Source organism: Polyodon spathula, chromosome 11 (genome assembly GCF_017654505.1).
Source record: "Polyodon spathula isolate WHYD16114869_AA chromosome 11, ASM1765450v1, whole genome shotgun sequence".
Lineage (NCBI taxonomy): Eukaryota > Metazoa > Chordata > Actinopteri > Acipenseriformes > Polyodontidae > Polyodon > Polyodon spathula.
The window spans coordinates 29,377,723-29,387,091 of record NC_054544.1 but is presented as its reverse complement, the minus strand read 5'-3'; the positions used below and the strand labels follow the sequence as shown (position 1 = coordinate 29,387,091).

General features: G+C 41.3%; 1 pseudogene; it reads left to right on the top strand.

The window, feature by feature from the left end:
- The first annotated feature begins 1,104 nt into the window (after positions 1–1,104).
- On the top strand, positions 1,105–8,279 carry LOC121323662 (annotated as a pseudogene).
- Positions 8,280–9,369: the final 1,090 nt, after the last annotated feature.

Genomic DNA, 9,369 nt, shown 5'->3' with positions numbered 1-9,369 from the left:
ATTCACAACAGGAACACCACTTCCCAAGGGACAAGAGCATGTTATAAACTCTAGAATATTCTAACATACTCTCTTTAGAAAATCATAACTTTACATTTCTGCGTTCATTACATAACATTTACATCACAACTATCAAATGGTATCAGGCGTTTCTAGTTCCCCAAAGGCTGTTTAATGACAATATAAGTTATATCAGTGGTTTTCTGTTCCTTGCTGGTTTTTGTTCCAGCCGAGCTCTCAGTTGCTTAATTGAACCCTTAAGTTAACTAATAATTTGATTAATTTGACTTTTTTGAATATTTCACCTTATAAAATGTTGGGGATTCAAGTTCTTTATATAATGTTATAGTTAACTTGAAACCTCAACTGTTTAAAATGATTTCAAGGCTCTGATTAGGAAGCTAATTAGTTAAGGGCTGAATGAAGTAATTGAGATCAGCTCGGGAAAAACCAAAAGTGGCACAGAGTACACTGGGTACTCCAGGACCGGGGTTCAAGTTATACAGTTATATAATAGTGGTAACTTATACAAGCTCTTTTTCTGTGTTATTCACATCTCCTGCCTAGGTGGCAGTAGCACGTAGAGTGAGGATCGGGTTTGCTCTACCGCTCCTCTGTTGTTTGAAGCCGTGTCTGCTCCAGCGCAGTACCAGTCAGGAGATGCGCGAATTGCGCAGTCTGCGCTCGGGAAATGCGTGCCTGGTGACGTGTTTTCTGAATGCGTTCGGACTAGTTTTCAATAGAATCTGCGCAGCATTATGAAGATATGCGTACGTGAACGCAGCCATTTACTCACACAAGAGGAGGCAGGCAGTTTATATGGAATCTCCAATTAAATTATAATTGTAATGTGTTTTTTATTGTGTTCCACGTAGCTATAATAAACAACGTACTATAATAGTGTTTCTAACTGCACGTTTATTTGTGGTGCACATTTCGATTTATTTGTAATATATATATTCGAATATATATACTCTATATTCTATAAGCTAATTCTGTATATATATATATATATTATATATATATATAACCAGGTAGCTTAAATTCGTGTTTACCTTTGGTCCAGATATACTGGTTAAATTCGTGGCTCTAACTTGTTCTTCCTTCCTGTTGGTGTCAACAACAGCACTCGCATGCTTTACTGTTGTGGCTTTCATTGTTAAAGTTTCTGCGGTTATGGGACCGGTATTGAATTTTAAAATAAAGTAAATGAAAATGGGAAAGAAGAAAAGCGGCGCCGGTGGAAGTACGGGCTTAGGCAGGGCCTTGATCAAAGAGAGGCAGCTTGCAGTTCGGAGCCACAAGAAAACGGGGTCGTGGGTAGGTGGTTTCATAATATATTTATTTATTATTTTTGTACTGTGTACTATCTGTACTGTGTTAAAACAAGTGGCTGTCAGTGGCGCGTCGAAGCAGCAAGGTGTAGATGCTGTGAAGCTGATCAAATAAGGCTCCTCTGTGAATTCAACAAGGCAGCGGATGCGTCAGCTCGCATAGTGTGACAGTGCCGTTGATAACAAACAGCCCGTAACATATATTTGTTTCCAAATAAAGTCACCTGTTTATTTATTCACAAAGCGGTCTTACGTTTTACAAACACAAATAAACAATAAGTGCCCCTTCAGTTTAATAATTGGTAAGACGTATGCATTAAAAAAAAAAAAAAAGTATTAACAGTACAGCACCCCTGTGTTTCTCCTCACAGCTCCACACTTGTGAGCTGAACGACGGGTATGACTGGGGTCGGCTTGACCTGCAGTCTGTAACGGAACAGAGTTCTCTGGATGAATTCATGGCCACAGCTGAACTTGCAGGAACCGAGTTTGTTGCTGGTAAGAAACATTGTGGATGTTTATGCGAGCAGTCTAGGGTCAGGTTCTAGAGAAGCAGTGAGAAACACATCTAAAGAGCTGCTTGTTTGGGGGAGGAGAATGTGAAATCTAAAAGGTGAAAACTGCAACTGCCTTGAATCTTCTCCAGATTGTTATTATTGACTCTGAGATTCCTAAAGACCTTTCAAAACTGCTTTTGCACATTATCCAATAATAATAACATATTTATATTCACATTCTGCAAATACTTACAATAGGCAATTATGAGGGTTTACTGTTTGTGTAAAGTGAATTGCGGTGGGAAACTCACTTAGTCCCGCTTTTGTATTCAGAGAAGCTCAATATCAGATTTGTTCCTGCGGAGGCGAGAAGTGGCCTGCTGACAGCAGAGGAGAGCCAAAGAATCAAGCAGCTTCATGAGGAGAACAAGCACTTTCTCAGAATACCTCGCAGGTAATACGTGACAGACAAGCAGTGGTGGTAGCAGTTCCTTTTAATCCATTCCAGTTCCTTTTTAAAACCAATTCTCAATCCCCAATCCCCAATCCCTTTTAAATCAACTCCCAGTTCTTTCAAAGGAATCGCTTAGCAGGAATTGGAATTTAAAAAAAGGAATTGATCTCAGTCCTGATAACAAGTGGGGATAGGTTGTGTCAGATTGTGCCTCCTGGGGTTTGCTTTTCTTAAAGGCAATGGGGGAAAAGCAACTGTAATAATGTTGTTCTATCTTTCTTTCTTCCTTCTCTTCAGACCGCATTGGGATGAGAATACAAGTGCTGAGGTGCTCCAGCACGCAGAGAGAGACAGCTTTCTGTTTTGGAGGTGACAGCTTGTACTGTGAGTACCTATACTGTTTACGACCAGAGCCTGAGAATAGGTGAAAAACAGGTACTCTTGTGCTTCAGTTTGGAATATGTATATTTCAAAGACTGCACTGTAGCTAAAAAAACGACTGCTGCTTCCTGGTACTTGATCAGTCCAAAGGTCTAGCTGCTGTGCAATCAGACCATATAGCCTACAGCAACAGGCATGGAAATACGACTCCTATGGCATAGCAGTTTTGCCCATTCAACCAGGTATGGATCAAACTACTATGCAGTGGGAGTCTTATTCCCGTACCTGAACAAAGGCACCAGGGCGGAACATTTTACCTGTTGTATGAAATGTTTGCATGCCGTGGATTAAAAAAACAAGTGAAGATCCAGGCAGTTCGACCCTGAATGCTTGAATGTAATTAAGCACTGTAGCCGTAGACCATGTTACCTGATGTGTGTTCTTTGTTTGATTAGACTGGAGGAGCAGCAGACACTGATTCTAACCCCTTTTGAAAGGAATCTGGATTTCTGGAGGCAGCTCTGGAGAGTAATTGAGAGAAGGTGAGGATGGCACAAGAAAGTTTTTCTCCTCGCGTTCTTCTCCACTATCTAATAGTGATAGGGCAGGAATGCGTGAAACTGCTGTGCAACAGGGCTCTTATTTCCATCCCTGGTGTTATAGCAAGAAAAAAATGCCCCAGTGAATATCACAATATATGCTTATTCCATAGAATTTTGAGCTAATTTTCTTATTGTTTTACAGCGACGTAGTAGTTCAAATTCTCGATGCCCAAAACCCCCTGCTGTTCAGAAGTATTGATTTGGTAAGTTGACCATCCTGATTTGAGATTGTTCACAGTAATACAAGGCACCTCTGTATAGAATGGCAAAGGCTGCTTAAGGAAGAAACAAAAGTTTCGGCTAGTGCCTTCATCATGGCTTTTGATGATAACGCTTTAGGCTTTAGAGTACCTAGGGTATCACTGTATTGAATTGTGATCCTTTGCTCCTTCCAGGAATGTTACATCAAAGAGGTGTCTCAAGAAAAGGAGAACATGCTGCTGGTTAACAAAGCCGACCTGCTGACCCGGGAGCAGAGGCGGGTGTGGGCGAGGCACTTCGAGAAGGAGGGAGTCCGTGCTGTCTTCTGGTCAGCGTTGGCTGAGGGCATGAGGCTGGATGCTGAAGAAAAGGTATGCTGCATTACTGTTTAAATGAAACAACCCACTAAGGACTATTTGTTTAACATGCATTCATGAACACACACATGCATGCAGCTATTAGAGCCACCTCCTACCAAAGTTGTGCTTCGATTTGGCTAGACTAGGAGCTTGAATAGACTCTGCACTAGTGAGGATCTTTTTTTTTTTTTTTTTAGCAGCTGAACGTAAATAAGAAATAATTTTGAGGATTTTAATGCACTCTTCTGTTCAGGGAGAGGAGCTTGAAGGGATCACAGAAGAACAAAGTGATCATGAGGGGGAAGAAGACGAAGACAGGGATTCAGAAAATCAAACTCAAAGCAGGAAGAGCCAAGCGCGGCTCGAGAAGGCTGAGCAGTCAGGGAGTGTGGCGGCAGGTCTGGAGCACAGCCCAGCAGCCCCTGAGGAGGACGAGGACAGTGAACCCTTTGAGGACTGTGTGGAGGAAGGGGACTGGCAAACCTGCTCTGAAGACCAGGACTCTGAGGACTCTGACACCAAAGAGAGCGCGGAGGAGGCCTGCAGCGCTGCCAGGCCCTGTAAGAAAGCACTGAGGAACTCCAGCCGCCTGCTACAGAAAGAAGAGTTACTGGAGATCTTTAAAGCAGTACACACAGGGACCAGAGTCAAAGAGGGCCGGATTACTGTGGGCTTGGTGAGTGTTTACTGAAATGATAAAATATACAGGGCTTGCAGTCTTGTGTTTGAATTAGTGCTCCCCTGGCTGTCAGTGGTGGCCCAACACCATTAAATCAGAGCTTTCCTCCAGCTCTGACTTTATGGCCTACTGGCATATGAAGAAATCATATTAAGTGTGTATAAACAAGTAGTGGAAACATTAGCAGTGTATTCCCATGTACCTACTGCTGGACAACCATCTAAAACATAATGTGACCTGATTTTTAATTTTTTTATTCTGTTATTTTGTAAAGGTGGGGTATCCTAATGTAGGCAAGAGTTCCACAGTCAACACTATTCTGAGGAACAAGAAGGTTTCAGTGTCTGCAACTCCAAGGCACACAAAGCACTTTCAGGTAATATCGTTTTACTGTGAAACCCTTTTAATGGTTTATACACTGTGCTTGCAGATAGAGTTACTTCTGCTTTCTATGATGTAGGTTATCTTTTTGCAGAAGCAGCCCATTGCAGCATCAGCTGTGTGAACTTTATTTAATATTGCATATTATGCATGTTTTGATTTAACAAAAAAAAATAAATACTGTGATGCCTCTAGCAGGTGTACAAAGGGAGTGAAATATTTTGAATAATCACAAGTTTGTGCAGCTTGTGTATTCTCTTCCCATGAAGTAATTTGTACTGGACTCTTGGGAATCCACAGATTTAATATAGATTTTAATATATATCAAATGGGAGCTCATTGCAGGCATCTTGGGGCTAGCTAGCAACCCCTAAAGAAGCAGTTGTCAGGAGCTAAAGAGTCTGCAAATCACAGTATTTGCTCCTCATTAACCAAAGCTGTGCCTTCCAGTTTAGGGGCTTCTCAATACAGGGAATACACATTAGGTTCCTGTTTGCCCTGCAGCCAGGATGCCAGCCACAGTCAACAGAAAAAGCCGCACGAGCGGGTAGCAGAACGGCTTGGATTGTGTGTTTTGTGTTTAGACCCTGTACGTGGAGCCTGGTCTGTGTCTGTGCGATTGCCCTGGCCTGGTGATGCCCTCCTTTGTATCCACGAAAGCTGAGATGATCTGCTGCGGAATCCTGCCTATAGACCAGATGAGGGACCACGTGCCTCCCATTTCTTTGATATCCTTTCCAAAGTTGTTGTTTTGAATTGACCATTTACAGTACAGTACAGTACAATTTCCAGAGATGGTTGTTACTTCTGGTTTTCCAATCTTTTGTGAACACAGGTATGCCAGACACTTATGTTTAATAAAGGGGTCTATTTAAATACTGCTGGCCTTTAACTGTTTGTCTGTTGTGTATGCAATACAAATACTCTGTTTAGGTTTAATAGTGTTATTGCAGCTGTGTTTGGATCCTTGATGTATTTTTTTAAATGGATTCAAAACACGGGGAAGAGTTTTAACAGCAGCCTGCTGTGGTGTTGTTGTCAATGTTGTAATTGCATTACTTGTTGGCCTTAATCGATCGAATTATTTTGACAACATTAACTTTTTCTTCCGAAGTACCTTAACTGTACCACGTGTGTCAGCATATTCCACGACACGTGCTAGAGGCCACCTACGGGATTAACATCAATAGACCACGAGAAGATGAGGATCCAAGCCGCACACCCTTTTATAGATGTGAGAAGCTTCAATCCCTTCTTATTGCTGGCCGAGGCAAGGAGTGGCTTCTCATTTAAAGCTGTACTTCTTAGAAGGTACACCTTGCCTTGTGATTGACCCGGCAAGATCACAAAACAAAGTCCGGCTCTTTAAAACTATAAGGAGGTTTTCCACACAATGATGGACAAGACGAGCCTCAAGCAGAGTTAATCCACTCGGCTAGTGTACTGCTCATTCAAGAGCCAGGCTGGAATCTAACCTCCTTTGTGTGTATTGAGCCACCAGAGTAGCCCCTATGTGACCCAAATGATTTGAATATTTGTAGGATCAAATCAACTGTATTGAGATAGAGCTCTCTTTCTCTGGCATCTATCCACAGCATTTACACTTTGTTTCATATTGGTTGTTTCTTTTAGATATGGGGGGGTTCATGACTGCTCACGGGCAGCCTGACCAGCCCAGATCGGCACGTTACATCCTGAAGGATTATGTTAACGTGAGTTACTTTAGTCTGTTTCAGTATTTTGTAGAACATCGTACCGGTTGTTGCTCAATACACGCCAAAATCCAACCTACCTTTTTTATTTTAAATATACAGAGTAATATACATAAATTACACACAGGCAGGGATGGAAATAAGACTTACATTGCATAGTGGCGTGATTCATTCCTGGTTATATTCTAGGGCTGATCAAGCTGGTGATAAAATCTGGAATAGGTGAAACTGCTATGCCATAGCAGTGTTATTTCCATCCCAGGTATGGCTATATTTAGTACAAGCCATTTGATACAAACTATCTGGTGCAAATAAGTTTCTCATATCAATTCAGTATCGGTGGGTACTATATATTATACATATGCTTTCGATAGAGAATGGGATAAGATGATCTGGAACAAGCACCTAATGAAACAATGTACATAGTCATGCATAGAAAACCTATCTATCTGTTCAAAACATAATAAGTCTGGGTTTTTTTTTTGTTTGTTTCCCAATTATTAGGGGAAACTTTTATACTGTCAGCCTCCACCCCACATAAAAGCCAGTGATTTTCAGCCCCAGCACGACAAGAAATTGAACAATGAAAAGGAGCAAGGTGAGAGGACTTGCAAGCCCCAGAAAGTCAAGAGAATCGAGAACACTGTGGATAAGAACTTCTTCCACCAGGCAAGTTTTTACATTCTCACAATGCGGTGTTCTGGAAAGGCTGTTGTCTATCTCTGACAACAGAAAGCCGGTTGTGCAGTGGTTTTCTCAGCTGGTGTACGTGCAGTGAATATCAAAATAACAATAAAGATGAAAACATGGATAGATACTCTTTTGCCCTGTACTGTTTGGTATTCAGGTTTTTGCAGCATGTTTGCTTACCCAGGAGGAAAGGAGAAACAGACTTTAGTGGGGTTTATTTGTTTGTGTTTTTTTTTAAACACAAATTAACAATTAGAAAATGATGCTGTTCTCTTTATCCTGGTACGCAAAGCAGACAGTGATGATAAGAGTGTTTCCTGGCTATACTCGGCAAACGTGTGTGTGTGTGTGTTGCTTCTTCTCTTATGCAGTGTTTGCAGCTGTTGAATTGTAGATGTAAAGGGATACTAACCCCCTGCATTGTCTCTCGCAGGAGAATGTCCGTGCGCTGACCAAGGGCGTTCAGTCAGTCATGGGCTACAAACTGGGAAATCTGCCAGCGGCACCCGGAGCCAGCATGGAAAGCATGGCAGGAAAGCCCTGAAAAAAACACGGCAACAGGAACAAAAAAGAGAAAGTGCACAGACTCAACAAACACCTGGATGCCTGACCTTTCACAGCACCCGTGATGAGACTGCATCAGAAAGACCGTTCTAGCACAGTCTACTAATGACAGTTTTCATGACCTGCGCAATAACATGCAAAATTGAAGCAAGTTATTCAGCCTACAGTTGGTTGTTTTAAAAGTTGCTGCTTTCAATTTGAAGTTAAAAAAACAAACACACGTGAATTATTTTATATTTTAAATTGTAGTGTTTTTACAATATGGTTAATTTATTCCAGTGTTTGAATTTGCTGGTTCTTATACAATAACATTTGTGTGTCCTGTTGACATTACAGGTTAACTGTTGAAGATGTGTAGTTAACAGATTTAAAGAAGGAAAAAAAAAAAAAAAACAGTTAATATTCTGTGATAAGACTAAATAAACCAAAACTGTTGAAATTGAACTTAACCATCAAAAGCCTGGTCTTGATGTTGGCTGACTGCCTGTGACTTTCGGTGCATATCGTGTATTCCTGCTATACTCTTAGCACACACCCGTAAGCAAATACTGTACAGCAAGGCCCAGTGGCAGTTATTGAGTCACAACTGCATTTTGAGATGTCATATTCCGTTTTCACAAGTTGAGGTGGGGTGGGATTAGGAAATGAATCAAGCCTCACCTTAGCGCCTTATCGAGAAAGTTCATGAGAACTGGCTGCTGAAAAACCCTGCCCATGGTAACCTTTAGCCTGCTAAGATTTCTATTGGGAGAACTCCTTGCTGGTGGCAGTCGGAGTTGACAGACTGCTGTCATTCCCCAGATGAGTTCTGTGGTCCAATTAATCAAAAGACAAAGATTATTTCTTGTACGTCATGTAGACCAAGGTAGAAATCATATTACTGTAGTTCACAAGCATATCTTTACTGAAAGAAACCCGAGAGGCTTAAGACTAAAGATTAACTGGTAGCTAATCTGTCTGGACAAAATATTTTTCATTTTCAGCTGAATTGGTGAATTCCAAATGCAATTAAATTGATGTATACCCACCTACGCTTGTTATAAACAAAAATTGAGGGGGGTAGCACTGGCCTCAGCCAAGGAGCTATTGTGAATCTGATATGATTTAAACACGGTCAAGGTGATATTGCACTTCAGTATTTACATGTATCAAGAGCCTTGCTTATCTGATAGTGATAAGACTTGGTTAGGACATTCTTCAGCACAACTGTAGGGCGTGGTGATCTGTGCTTTCGTGAAGCTGATTTTACATGGGACAGCTATGGCATGTATGTATGTTGGGCACATTATTTTTTTTCTTACCATTTGGACTAGATTTGCAAGCCAATATGTCCATCTTCGACACATTCCTAAAATGTAAAGCAAATAAATGACTTGATAGTCTTGCAAGAGTAAATTAAAAAAAGAAAGAAAGCATGATGATATCAACAAGATCAGGGCTTCTCAAACTCGGTCCTGGGGACCCTCTCTGGCTGCTGGTTTTTGTTCCAACCGAGCTCTCAGTTACTTAACTAGA